Raw genomic sequence first — 14,407 nt, forward strand, 5'->3', positions numbered from 1 at the left:
TCAAATTTTAGAGTGGCAGGGAGGCTGTTCCAAAGGGAGGCCCCAGTTGAGGAAAGAGATCTACCCCAAACTCGTTGCTTGGAGGAGCGACTGACCCTGCAGGAGTTAGAGAAGCAAAGAGCTTGAGTGGGAAGGGATTTACGGAGGGAGAGTTGAAGGTATTTTGGACCCAGGCCCCAGAAAGCCTTGTGGACAATGCAACAGGTCTTGAATGTAATGCTTGTGGCCACTGGGAGCTAATGAAGAGATTTCAGGGCTTGAGGCATGCGATCCCAGGGCTTGAGGCCAAGGACCAGTCTCACGGTCCTGTACTAGATGAGTTGCAGAGGGTAGAAGCAGGCAGATTTAGAAAGAAGCTGTTGCAATAGTCAAGCCTAGAGAGAACCAGAGCTCGACAGTGAGCTTCTGGGGGAAAGAGAGGAAAGGAAGAATAACTCTGAGGACCTGCTCAGAGGTATTGAGTAGTTTGGCAGAGTTGGTAGTTTGACTTCTTGAAAACATCAGAGATGTGAGGAGAAAAGGAGTGTGGAGTCCAAGATGACCCAGAGGTTCTTGGACTCAAAGGTGGGAGCAGGAAGAGTGCCAAGGGAGACTGGCCAGAGTGACAGAAAAGGAGGGTGCAGGTGTGCCGATGAGGAGAATCTCAGTCTTGCTGGCGTTAAGGCAGAGATCATTGGCGGCACACCACTCCTGGATAGCGGACAGACCGAGATGAGAGAAGGAGAGGACGTGGCGGAGGGAAGCCTGAAGACTCGCTGAGTGTCATCCGCATAGCACTGAAAGTTGGAGCAGAGCGCAGCAATGCTGTGGGCAAGGGGTGCCAAGTATTGGTTGAACAGCCAGGGATAGAGGTTAGACCCTTATGGAACACCACAGTCAGAGAGTGAGATAAACGGAACAGGTGTATTTGTAAAGCACACGTTCACCTCCAAAGGGGCATCTTGGCGCTAATAACAGATGTTTGTTACCCAACTTAATGGTGCTCATTTTGTCGACCTCGAAAGGATGCTGGGATTTGAACCTGTGACCATGAGGTCAAACACAGGCCCCTGTAGTGGATGCATTAGTCCACTGAGTCACAGACCCGGAGAGGGAGGAGAGGAAGGATCCAAGTTGGACCTGGGATGGTCGATGAAAGAGGTCCGCCAGGCCAGGGCCTGATTGGTGATAACCAGGTTGTCACAAAAACTGTTGAGCAGGATGGTATGGTTGACCGTATCGAAGGAGGACGAGAGACCGAGTAGGCTGAGGACAGAAGGGATGTTGGAGTCAAGGTTGGAGAGCAGGTCTTCACAAATGTTCAGGAGAGCAGTTTCCGTGCTTCTGGCCGATTGTATGTCCCACTTGGAAAGCTTCTTGGTCTGGTGGGTTATGCAGCCCGTTCTGTTCCCTCTCCCCCTCTGGTACTCCCAGCACATTGTACCCATCACTGAATATGAGCTCTATTACAGACTTGTGTCTCTGGTTTGTTACAGCATTCACTTGAGTTGTTCTCTTGAACTATGATGGCTCGCAAGTGGTGCTGGTTGAAAGTGAATTGATTGGTAATTTATATTGTGCAAAATCCCAAGGGACCAGGCAGACCATCTGGGCGCAGGTGTCATAACAACAAACAAAGCTGAGAAAGAGATGATATATCATTTATTAGAAGCAATATGCTTTTAAACTTTTCCTAAAATGGGGCAGGGAATGGATTTCTCAAAGATCAGCCGATAGCAAGTTCCAGGCTTGTGGGCCCGCAATGGTGTTTGAGGGAATCGAGAGGTTTTGACCCGCAGACCGTAGCAAACGTTTTGGCCGATAGACATTTTAGATGAAAGGTAGCAAGGAGCCAGGTCATGAAGGCACTAAAGTCCAAACAAAGGTTCTGTTAAGGACCCGCTGCTTAACTGGAAGCCAATGTAGTGTCCTGCGGAACTGGGAGAACAGGGGTTGACTTAGGGAGGTTGAAAAGCAGCCCAATAGCCGTATTCTGGGCAACTAGAAGGCGATGCGTCCGATTGGTTGGAATGCCCATGAGAAGATCATTACAATAGTCTAATTTAGAGTAAACCAAAGCCCCAGCGACAGCTGGACGATCTTTTTCAGAAATGAGGCAAGAGAGGCTTGAAGAATTTAAGTTGAAAATAGACATATTTGTTGGTCTTGCTGACTTGTAGATTAAGACACAGCCAAGGTTTTTTACTTCAGTGGAAAAGACAGTCGGGCCTTCTTAAAAGGGCTGGACATGGGTGGCAGAGATGCATGCAGGCAAGTTTGTTTTTTTAGATCCAAACGCAATCTCAGTTTTATAAGGATTTCATTGGAGCTTGTTTTCTAGCATCCAACCTTTTATCTTAAGTGCACAGGCTAATGATATATTGCTTCCAGGTGCTTATTTAGCCTAATGTAGGTTTGCATGGCGTTTGCATAGTTCTGATAATTCAAGTTAAACTGAGAAAAATTATTTAATAAGGGTTCAATAATGTAGAAGCGAGGGGGAGGGTTCCTATGGAACACTGCACTTGACTGGTAGAGAGTCGGAGTAGTAAGATCACATTTTAACTTGCTGAGGGAGATTTGACAAGAATGATGTGACCCATTTGAAAGATTCCTCCGAGACCAATGCCACCTTTGTCAGTCTGGAGATAAGTATGTTGAAGTTGGCCGTGTCAAACGCAGCGATAGATCCAGCATGACTAAGATGCTGACGCCATCCTCGTCGGCAGCCCTCAAGATGTCATCCCACATGGCCACAAGGGCGGTGTCAGTGCTGTGCCCTGGCCTGAATCCTGATTGATAAGTCTTGAGAATGCAATGTACAGTCCCAATTCTTTTCAAGGATCTTAGCAGGCCATAGCAGTCTCGCAATAGGTTGATAGTTGGACAATGGCTTGTGGTCTAATGATTGCTTTTTAAATGGAGGAGTTAAATAAGATCTTTTAAGATCAGATGGTACGCAGCCTTGGGCTGGAGATGCATTATTAAAAGTAGTAATCTCCTCACTCAATGAGGAGGCATGTTGTCTGGCAAGGTATGCTGGAATCGGGTCATAGTTAAAATGAGTGGGTTTCAATTAAGAATAAGTTTCATAACTTCCACTGAATTAACTAGGGCAAAGACGAGAGAGGGTAATATCGGTGCGGCAGATATTGCAGAATCGGTATCGGATATGGGGTCTTGCTGAGTAGCTAGCTGAGTCAAAATTCATATGAATGGGGCCGATTTTGTCCATGAAAAAGACAAAACATTTATTAGCCAGGTTAGGAGAGGGGGAGATTAGGTATGATACATGGAGTGGCTACCTTTTTTTATGGCTGCAAAAGTTATTTGGGCCTTTTATCGGCATGATCTATCAAAGATATATGCCTTTTTGTAGATGTTCAGGTCTGTTTTACAGCCTAGCAATCATGAGGGTCTCCAGACTTTAGCCATTCCTTCGCCTCCTTCTTCCGATATTCTTTAAGAGTTTTCAGTGACTCAGTATACCATTAATTACTCCTATTTTTGGGTCTTTATATGGATTTTAGCAGCACAATTGAATCAGTTTTTCTGATGGTTTGCTATATTTAAGTGATGTGGAATTTAAATCTGGGGGGAACAGAGACCAGCCCCATGGATAGTTTGACACTTGTAGTAGTGTTGAGCTCTTTTTTACTGTGTGAAAAATTTGCAGTAACTATGGTGACTTTATCATTATTTCATTTATTCAGATAAAAATCCATTAAACAAACACACAAATACACGCAACAAAATACAATAAAAAACACACTTCATAGGTAACAAGGAATAATACAGCAGCATCAGCCTATACAAATATCCAAGTAAACTTTCAGATACCACAAGCACTTACCTCTACCCAGCATAAAACATCAATATTGGATTTCCTCACTTTCATTGCCTTCATTGGACAGCTAGGGTCATCCATAAAATCTTGCCAATGAGCTGTATTGGCTCTCAACAGTAAATTGTTAGGGTATTCAGCCAACAATCTGCTTCCCTATGACTCAGAATGAGGTATTGCTTCATAGAGTCCACACTGCTTACAACCGCATGCAGTATATTGGCATTGAGGAACAGCGAGAGTCTAGAGAACTGTGAGACAAACCTGGAATAGAAAATAGTCTTTAAAAAATGTTATTCTGCATGGTTTGCAGCTCTGACATGTTTGCATAACCCCATAATGAGGCACCATAGCCAATTGCTGCCTTTGTCTGTGCCTCATAAACCTTCAAAATCATAGGCAGAGGTTGGCCATGACACATTATCATAAAAAGAGATACTCCCCCCAGAGATTGGCTCAATCTAATTTTCTGTCTGTGTATATGAGCTATGCCGGTCACCACTGATAAACTGTATACCTAAATAATCGAATTCTTGAACCCTCGGAATGACAGCACTATTCTCCAGCATGGGATCTGGAATGGATTCACATGCTCATGAATATTCCCCGTCAGGCTGGGAATCCTCGGTAAAAGAAAAGAGTTTCACTTTAGTTTGAAAACTGTATTTCTCCTCTAAATCGATCACTGTCCTGTGGGTCATAATGCCCCCATTCAATGACGGTCCTCTCCCTAAGATCCACCCCTGGTAGCCATCTTCAGATGTGTACTGCACGCTTCAGTGTTGGGAGTCATCATAGTGCTCTCCAAGCTATTTCTTTCATATTTCAAGTTTTCTGGAAATTTTAGTAAAGTTTTTGACCAATTTTTGTCTGATTATTCGACCGAAAGTTGTCTACCGGCAGCGGGGACGCACTGTTGGCGAAGATCACACTACAACGCGTATCTTTCATCGAGTTTCGAGAAGACCCGGGCTTGGGCCTACTCCGCGACTTTCCAACATGACCGAGGAGAAGAGATGCCTCTTCAACTCTACGCAAAATGTGGATTGGGGTACGTGTACGTCGAAGATCGACACCATAAATGACTGTATTGCCTGCATTCGGACCATGATGAGGAAGGGTGCAAGGTCTGCTGTGGATTTTCAAAAGACAAAGCAGGATCGCTACAGCAGGCTACTTGCATGACTCAAATGGGGCAGGGCCTATGACTCTGCTTCCAGGTAGGGTCATGCTTCCCCTAGGACCAGCCAATCCCCCGAACGAACTCCTTCAGAAAAGAGGTTGAGATACTTTGAGGACACCCTGCCTGTGGGGGTCCAAAAGAAGGCAAGGCTGCATGCCGTTGATCCCACTTGGTTCACTGCTGCTGCAGGTCCCAGCTCGGGAAGGACAATGTTGCAGTCTCCAACCACTTCTACAGCAATCCTACCAGTGAGGTGCTGGCAGGCCTGCGGCTTCCGCTGGGATTAAAGCATGCTTCACTGATACCTTTGCTATTGCCAAACGTAAGATTACAGCACTCACTCATGCAAACACTAAGAAAACATGATTCCGTTTATTACACAAACATACGGCATGGTAGTCTTCACTACACTTCCCACAGGTCTTGCGTTCTTGCCGTAGGAATCATTATGGCAATGAATGGAGGTTGCCCTGGAGACTGTGGCGTCCTCGCACTGGGGCCTCGGTATCACGTCGTGTACGTCAATCACATGATACGGCTCACTCCCTTTAAGCACACCTTTCGGGAACTCCGGTGCTTCTGAATGTACTGAAGTGTTTCTGGATTCTTGCTACTTAATTGCTCTCCCTGTTTTGAACCTCTGCCTGACTCCTGGACTCATTTTGATCTGACCACGTCTGTTTTGATTGCCTCAGACTCTGTTTTGGACTCTTACAGTTACTCTCGTGCCTTGACCTGGAATTCTCTCTTGGATTGTTTGTTGCCTCACGTTTTCCTGCCACCTCGTATCGGACCCTGCTTACCTTCAGGACATCTAAGTTGCACTAAGCTCCTCCCCGGAGTTCCTGCGTCTCATTCAACTCTCAGGATTGCGATTCGGCTTTTCATGAACTCTTGCTCCAACTGGACCTTGCATTGAGGTGGAGCTTCCCTCCTTGCCGTACACGGACTTGAGACTTCCGGTGTGTGCTGGCATTCCCCTTTTCTTAGGCGTCCGCATTCCGTTGGGCACAGCCATTTGGACTAAAGACTTTCATCCCGTTCCAGGCATCCTCGTGCTGTCGGGAAGAGGTCCTTTGGGTTAATCCCCTCACTTGGTGTTCCTTCTGCAGCTCTCATCCCCAGTACTCTATTTTTGAGCATACAGTAAGACCTTTCATATACACATTCAGATGATAGACATCCCCCATAGTTCTGCCAGATCACTAGTAAATTTATGCTTTGCAGGTGGTTCTAGGAAGTACTTGGTGACCTTCACATGGACTAGTGGATTGGTGACGCCTTACTGCTTGTCAGACTTCTTGTTAAGAGGTCAGTCATTGTCTAGTAGACTCTATTTTTACATATCGTTGTAAGGAGTCACTTAACGTGTTTCTCTTATATCCTAGGTTTGCCTGGTGTTCGTTGGTTCCATTCTTTCGAGGAATACATCCTCCTGTCTGAGTATCCAACAGATAGGGGGGTTTTAATGCTAGGAAGAATCCGTTGGCTACACTTCGTGGTCAAACGGAAGACAGATTCTGACCAATCTTACAGGTGCCAAGAGAAAGTCTTTGACTCCTTCAAAACTCTGCTTATCGGCGGACAAGGTAACGAAGGAGAGATCTGCCTCGCCGCCCTGCCCCCTCCCCTCCCAGCGACGCCATCAGCCGCTCCTCCAGCCAAAACAACTTTGTCAGCAATGGTCACGTCGATAAAGGCTCCAGCTACCAGCCAGTCGACGACTCAATCGACTACCTCGTCGATGAACACTACTACTTCGTCAAAAGGGGAGCTGGCAACGAATGTGGTGTCCACAGTCATGGCGATGGAAGCCCCACGGGTATCCCCACTGCCATGGCATGAGGCAGCTGCTGCGGTTCCGGCGAAGGCCCCTGGAATGGGGACAGCTGCTGCTCCTCCCTAGAACTCTCCGGAAAGGGAAAAGAGTACAACTTCTGCAGACCCTAAGAATGATGTGGAACCACTGGCAGCTCCGGTGTGACTGGTACAGATTTATTCGCCCTCTGAGGGCGACGACAATCTGCCTGAAGACTATTATTTGGACCACGAAGGGGGCCAGGCACCCGTGTCTGTAGATGGCTCACCACAAGGTGAGCCTGGTCCTCCACCTCGCCGGAAGAGACCCACCACTCCTTCCATGCCTCAGCCCAGGGACATGTCTTTGGACATTCTGACCACTCTGCACACGCTTGTATCAGAAATCCAACAAAGATTACCAACCACATCGGTCCCTGCTTGGTCTAGGAGCCCTGCAAGACCGCTTCCCGGGAGCCCTCCCATGCGCAAGTGCAGGTCAAAGGACTTGACCCTGACTGGGGAGCCTACCATGCACACGGATACATGGGCTACGGGGATGGACACAAAGCCGATGACTTCGTACCAGATGACGGGGAGCCTGTGGGCGCGGATGACCCGCACAGGGCCTCTCCACTGAATGAGGTCTGCTCTTTTCATGCTATGTTGTCCAGGACACCGGAACTTTTTCAACTGGTGTCTGAGACTAAAAACAAAGGATTCCTTTACCAGAGGCGTGAGTCCAGACAGAAGACCATCATGTCTGTTACATTGCTGGACGATCTAAGGGATGAGTGCTTGGCCCTAATGAAGAATCTGAAAACCGCTTAACCCAAGCGGGATCGGGTCGAGAAGAAATGCAGAGTTCCGGACTCGGCCCCAAGTGCCTGAGGCCCCAGCCTTCACCCGACTCTGTGGTCTCAGCTGCTGCTAGGAAACACCCGGCGAACCAGTTGTCCTTGTTCATGGTGCCCCCGGACCAGGAGGCGAAGAAGCTGGACGCGATGGGCAAAAGATCTATTCGGCTGCCAGCACCATTAAGGCCGCTATCGCCCTGGACATTTTGTCCTGCTATGATTAGGAACTATGGTATAAATTGGGCACCATTTTAGACTTCTTACCTGAGGACAATAAAGTAGAAGCTCTGGTGCTGTTCCAGGAGGGGGAAGTGGCCTCGGACCATGCCATTACAATGACAGTGGACATTGCGGACAACGGGTTCTGTCAAATGGGCAAAGGATTGTCTCTGCGTTGGCAGGGATAGCTGAAGGCCACCAACTTCAGAAGGGACGTCCAGTCCAAGGTGTTGGACATGCCATTCTATGGAGAGAACTTCTTTGGCAAGACCATCAACGAGTCTCTGCAAATTATCAAGGCAGACACGGAGACGGCATGTTCGCTGGGTACCATACAGCAGCGGTCGTCCTTTAATTCCTCGAGAGGAAAGTTGGGCAGACCCTCCAAGGGAAATATCACCCCTTATTGACAGCCTTCCCGCACCACGACTCAAGCAGCCTACAGAGTTCGCTCACCGGCATACGGCAGCGGAGGACGGCGTCAGTGCTACCCAAAGGGCAGAGCCCTGACCTCGAAACAGGCCTGAACCGGCCATGGACTTGGGCCCCACTTGTGCACCCCAGTGGGAGGTCCGCTTGCGAGGTTAGTCGGCGCGTGGAGAACCATCCCACCGACAGATGGGTGCTGGACGCTCTCTAACAGGGGCACACCTTGGAGTTCCAATGCAGGTGTCCTTGTTTTCCCCTGGTAGCTCGACAAGAACATGTGGCACAGCTGCTGCCAGAGGTCCACGCCATATTATTGAAGGGGGCGATGGTACCCGTCCCCCAGCACCTCCGGGGCTCTGGAGTGTACTCAAGATACTTTTTGGTCAGAAATAAGTCAGGACGGTGGAGGCCGATGTTCACGGTGCAGCACATGCTCGCCAACTAGAAGAAGGCGACTTACTGGCGTCTCTGGATCTGGAGGACACCTACTTCCACGTCCTCATCCACCGGAAGCACTGCAAGTTCCTGCGGTTTGTGGTCCAGAGGCAAGACTATCAGTTCAAGGTGCTTCCCTTCGGCATGAAATCGGCCCCAATGGTCTTTACAAATTGCTTGGCTCCAGTGGCGGTGCATCTTCATCTCGAGGGCATCCACGTCTACCCTTACATGGACGATTGGCTCGTCCGATCCCGCTCCCACACTCTGGAGAGCAAGCACACAGCCAGGACCATGCATCTGCTGACGGATCTGGGATTCTTCATAAATTATCCGAAGTCCTGCTTGGAGCCATTGCAGAACGCTCTGTTTCTGGGAGCCCAATTCAACACAGTAACTTGTCTGGCATCTCCCTCGGAAGGGATGGTGATGGTCATCTTAGGGAAGGTGCACCGCCTGTCGTCGGCGCAGTCGGCTACTGTGCGAGCAATCAAGTTGCTGCTGGGCATGATGTCCTCCTGTATCAACTTCTTCCTCCTTTGCAGACTACGGTTGAGGCCTCTCCAGGAGTTTCTGGATGCGAGTTGGCTGTAAGTCCCGGGATCTTGGACAGAAAAGATCACCCTCAACAAGGAGTTCCGATGAGCAATACAGTGGTGGGGCGTACGCTCTTATCTCATGCAAGGGGCCCCATTCCTAGTCCCTACTTACCAGGGGGACAGTCATCCTGCAATGCTTCCCTGGAAGGTTGGGGAGCACACACCGGACAGTTGCGCGCCATTCGTCAGGACATGTTTTTCATCCCTTTTCACCTGGCAGGCATATAGATTACCATTGCAGACTCACTCAGCAGGGAGCTACGTTCTTGCCACGAGTGGGAGCTTTGCCAGGCCAAGTGGATCTTCTATTCCATGAAAGGGGTCAACCCCACATCGACCTTTTCGCAACTAATTCCAAATGTCAGAAGTTCGCCTGCAGGTTCCCACAGCCGAGGAGCATGGGAGATGCGTTCTCGTTCCTGTGTGAGGGTCCTTTCCTATCCGCTTTTCCTTGGTTCCCACTCCTGCTACGAGTGATCAATACACTGTCCCTGCAAGATGATACTTGTTGCCCCGGTGTTGCCACGTCAAATGTGGTATCCAGACCTACTACATCTGCCGGCGGCTTCGTCCATCAGGCTTCCACTACTTCCCGATCTTCTGTCCAGCGAGGGAGGGGTGATTCTGCACCACGAACCAGCCTTCCTGAATCTCAGGCCCTGGCTCCTGCATCCATAGTATTTGGACATTCTTTACCTGCAGAATGTACGGACATCCTGGCCAAGGCCAGAGCCTCTTCAACGTTGACGTGCTACGGCCACAAGTGGAAGCGTTTCTCTGTGTGGTGCCGGACGTTTTATTCCTCTGTTATAGGGGATAATCATTATTACTCTTCCACCACTCCTCTTTATAGTACTCGTGGTGGGTTTTTGTACCAAGAGGAAACTTTAATTCTTTGTGACAATAACACAGTGATCGGACTTGATGGACTTGTTGTGGTGTTAGAGAAAGGGGTTTTAGGCAATTCCTCTACAGAACAGGAGTCCCTGTCCCTCAGGGGGAGTGTCTCCCAGTGAGGTCCTGCTTACCGCCACCCCTATGGGGATTATTGCTTAGCGAGCTCACCTCCCTAGCCTCACAAGGAAAGGCCCCCCCCCCACCCTCCTTTGGCAAAGTGTCTGAATCCTGCGATTCGGTACACCCCACCTGTTCGCCATAGGGTTACCTAGGTGTAAAGACCTGTCCCTTAACTACTCTTTCCTGACTTTGATCGGTGGAGGCCTGATCAAGGATCTCTTCCGAGGCCTCTCATAGTGACTGGGATAAAGTTGGTTTATGTTTGTCCTTTTTGACTTTTGAATCTAACCACTGGCCCTGATGACTTTAGGGCACAAACCCCCAAACCTTCTTAGAATTGGACGCATGTAGGGTTGGATAACCGTTTGGTGGTTATTCTTCAGTGTTTTTAATGAATTTCATGCATTTCAGTACTTGCTTTATTTCTTCTCATACATAACAGTGAATATATAGATCTGTTTTATAGTAATTGTGTGAAAATATTGGACCAGAGGTTTTACTTGCTTAGTGTGTTTTTAATAGTCCTAATAAATCATTGTATATTTTTGTACTTACCGGTCTAAAATGAATTATTAGTGGTGTTCTGTGTGGACTTATTGTAGCCCTAGAACACTCTCACAGCCTTCCTGAGACCAGTCCCTGCTCCCTGTCCACCATGATAGGGTGGCCTCCCAAAATCATCCATCCCCAGGGTAGATTTTGGAAATCCATCTTAACAGTGAAGATTTGAATATTAACTTCCTATGTTTTGAATAAAGCAATATGCCCAGAGAGGCGGGGCATTAGAGTCAGCTAATGCAGCGGGCCTATAGTTGACTCGGTAATGCCCCCGCCGCGAGGAGCATATTGCTATTCGTACCCCAGCCCACAAGACCGGGGTACTAAAAGCATTTTTTTCTGTCCCGAAAAAATGAAAGAGAAAATGGCTACCGGGGAAGGGAAAAACAGTGTCTGTGTTCCCTTTCCATGGTGGCCATCGGGAGTGGGCATGCTGGGAACACTTGTATTCCCAGCGTGCCCGCTCCCGAAAAAATTAAGATAAAAAGGTAAGTGGGGTTGGGAGGGAGGGAGAGAGGGGGGGAAAAAAGAAAAGAAACGTACCAGAGTCCCCAGCGGGGGACGATGGCAGCCTCCAGCCGTGTGGAGGCTCGGACCGGGGATGGCCCCGCTTTGAGCCTCCTCATTGGCTGAGGGGCTGCCACGCCCCCCGCCGTGGACAAAGCAGGGAAATGCCGGCCGAGGGATTCTCAGCCGGGTAACGACCTGGCGAGAGCCAATCCGAATGTGTTTTACTTTCTGCTTGACTCTCGCCCGGTACTATTGATATAAATCCACCCAGCACCTAATTCCTGGAAGAAACAGCATAGCAGGCAATTAACTTGGCAGCCAACAGAAGAGCCACGGATGTGCTTGCGTTCCCACACTCTGCTCCTGTGAAGATATTCCCTCCCTTTCCCTAAACTGCCATGGGTTTTTCCCCCCAGTGCCAAGGCCTTTTTTGGTGATTTCGGTATTTCTCCATTCAGAGCCTTATAACATTTTCTCCTTCATTAACCCCTTAAGTGCCATGGACGAGCTATCTCGTCCTTGGCACTGGGGAGGTAATCCCAAGGACGAGCTACCTCGTCCTTGGCACTTACGGGTTAAGTAGGTCACCGACTTGAGCATTGGCTAGTGCGTGGGTCTTTAATGAAATGGTTAGTACTCCAGTTACAAAAGGCTAGGAAAGACTATGCATGTTAAAGCATTATTCGCTAAGGAGAAGGTTTACTGCAGTGGCAAAGTAAACCATACCATATGCTCACTATGACTGACAGGTCAGATCTAACCTGAATGATTTTCCTAGTTTCACCTGTTTGAGTCAGCTGTTCAAGGCTCCAACCTTGCACTATAAATCATGACACCAGTCCTTAGTGGTTGGAAACTGGGCCAAATCAATGCACAACTGCCTCCCCAAAGGTTCAAGTTTACTACTTAGCTGTGATGCTTACTGGATACAATCAGGGCAGGGGGGGGGTGGAGAAATGGCGTGAATGGCACCTTTTTATAGCTGAAGAATAAACCTAGGCTGGCCTCTAAAGGTACAATGAAGACTTTCCCAAGTCAGACAGACTTTTAGCGCCAGTTTGTCTGGGGAGTTAAAAGTAGCTCCCTGGTAGCTCTTTGTATGGAAAGTTAACCAGGCTCTGTGAGGCTGCAAGCATGAGCTAAATTGTTCCCAGCAGTTTGAAACCGCGAAGACTGCTTTTCTATTAGTGCTCACTTGAACAAGTACTCAAATACACAGGCCGTCACTTTTAAAAAAAAAAAAAAATGGTTATTTTGAAATCCAAAAGGGTTTGTTATTGCAATGTGCCTCCAAGGATCATCTAATTTTCCACCGTATTCAGGATGTTTTGCTGGACTTCAGAGACCCCTTTCATAGCTTAAAGATTGCTCCTTACATTTACTTGTGAAGGAAGCCGTAAGTTACTGCATTAGCAGAACAAACATTTTGGTGAACGGTACAGCTGTATATTGCTTATGGTGTATGTGAGTAAAGGTTTGCAGTCAGGATCGGTTTTTGTGTGCAATTCATATAGTGAATGGTGTACTGCAATTGCACAGTACTAGATTTTGTGGTACACTGAGAGATAAGGGACAAGGCTTACCGGGCTGGACCTCAAGACCATGCAATGCCCCCTATGGTCTGTCTGCAGGCAGAACCTGCATCTCGGTCCCTGTGTTTACGCTTCTTCTCAGCTATGTACAAGTGTAGATTTCATCTGCTCTCAAGCACTCTGTGCAGTACTGCACACAGACAGATTGCGCTACAGGGTCGCAGTAATGACACCCTACAAGAGAGAATGCATCAACAATGGTGCTCCTGGCAAACATCCTGCTTCACGACTTTAGTAGAGCTGCCAAATTAAGTTCTTCAGAAGGTTTTGCAAACGTTGCTGCTTGAATAAAAATGCCAGAACAAGCCCCAAAGCTGTGCAGTTCTGTTTTTTGTTTTAATACCCTTTTTATTTGCAGGTACAATGTGTAGAAGAAAAACCTTTTTGAACAGTTCAACCACAGTGGTAAAGAGTACTAACAGGCTTTTAAAGACTTAACCGACCATAGAGAGCAGGGAATTGCAGATCTGAGATCGAAGCAGCTACGCTGGCATCTTAAGAGCTCTTTTATGCATGCTCAAAGACTTTGTCGCCACAGGCACCCCCAGTATCTGGAACATGCAGAGTAGGACCTCTTATGGGAAACCCAAATATCATGAGGCAGCAACCGACAGTGACTTGCTGCCCTTCCATGCAAACACAGTACATTGCTGAGCCCCCACCTGCTCTGTGGCAGCCATCTTTGAGAGATCCCTGGATTATTTCCCAGCATTCAGGCAGTCTAGCGGAGTCTAGGAGTGGGTGGAAACTCGATATCCTTCAGCTTACTAGTCACTTCAAACCAGTCTTGTATCACATAGCTGAGAAGGGATGAGGGCTGGTGAGTTGGAAATTTGAGGCCAGAAGGGCCGGGGCAGCTGGCAAAGCACATTCCCCAGAAACCTCCAATATGGGCTGTAATATAGAGCTATATATGGAGATAAATGTATGTATTTCTAATTGTACACAGGGTTCCAGCTGTGAGGTCATGTAATGTTTAATTTAGAATGTGACTGTTAATACACACATTCATGCTGGAGAACTATGCTTACACATAAGTTTACTTTGTGCACTGTACAGACTACTATGCTCCTAGTTTCATCCTCTTTCGGCCATACAACCCTCTGTCCTCAGGTGGACTTGCTATCTGTCTACTCTTTGACTTTGTGAATAGAAAAGGACTGAAATGTGAAGCAGGGAGTTCCGGTGTGGCAGGCTGCTTGAGCTCCCTGGCTTCAACTTAAAAAATATATATTTTGAATGGATTGCGTCCTCCCACGTATTCCTGATCTCTTGATATTTCCAATATACAGCTTAGCTGCTTCTGAATTGTTTTTCAGGTTTTCAGCAGTGGGTGCTTTGCATCTATGCCTGCGACTCGATGTCCCTCGGAGGCCTCAGTCACGATG

General features: G+C 48.0%; 1 protein-coding gene across 5 annotated transcripts in view; it reads left to right on the plus strand.

Moving 5' to 3' along the window:
* The window catches only part of STX2 (syntaxin 2), a 523,716-nt gene that overhangs the window by 357,553 nt on the left and 151,756 nt on the right, over nt 1-14,407 (plus strand). The window lies entirely within an intron of this gene.

This window comes from Ambystoma mexicanum, chromosome 10 (assembly GCF_040938575.1).
Source record: "Ambystoma mexicanum isolate Mex_15411 chromosome 10, UKY_AmexF1_1, whole genome shotgun sequence".
In the NCBI taxonomy this organism is placed as follows: domain Eukaryota; kingdom Metazoa; phylum Chordata; class Amphibia; order Caudata; family Ambystomatidae; genus Ambystoma; species Ambystoma mexicanum.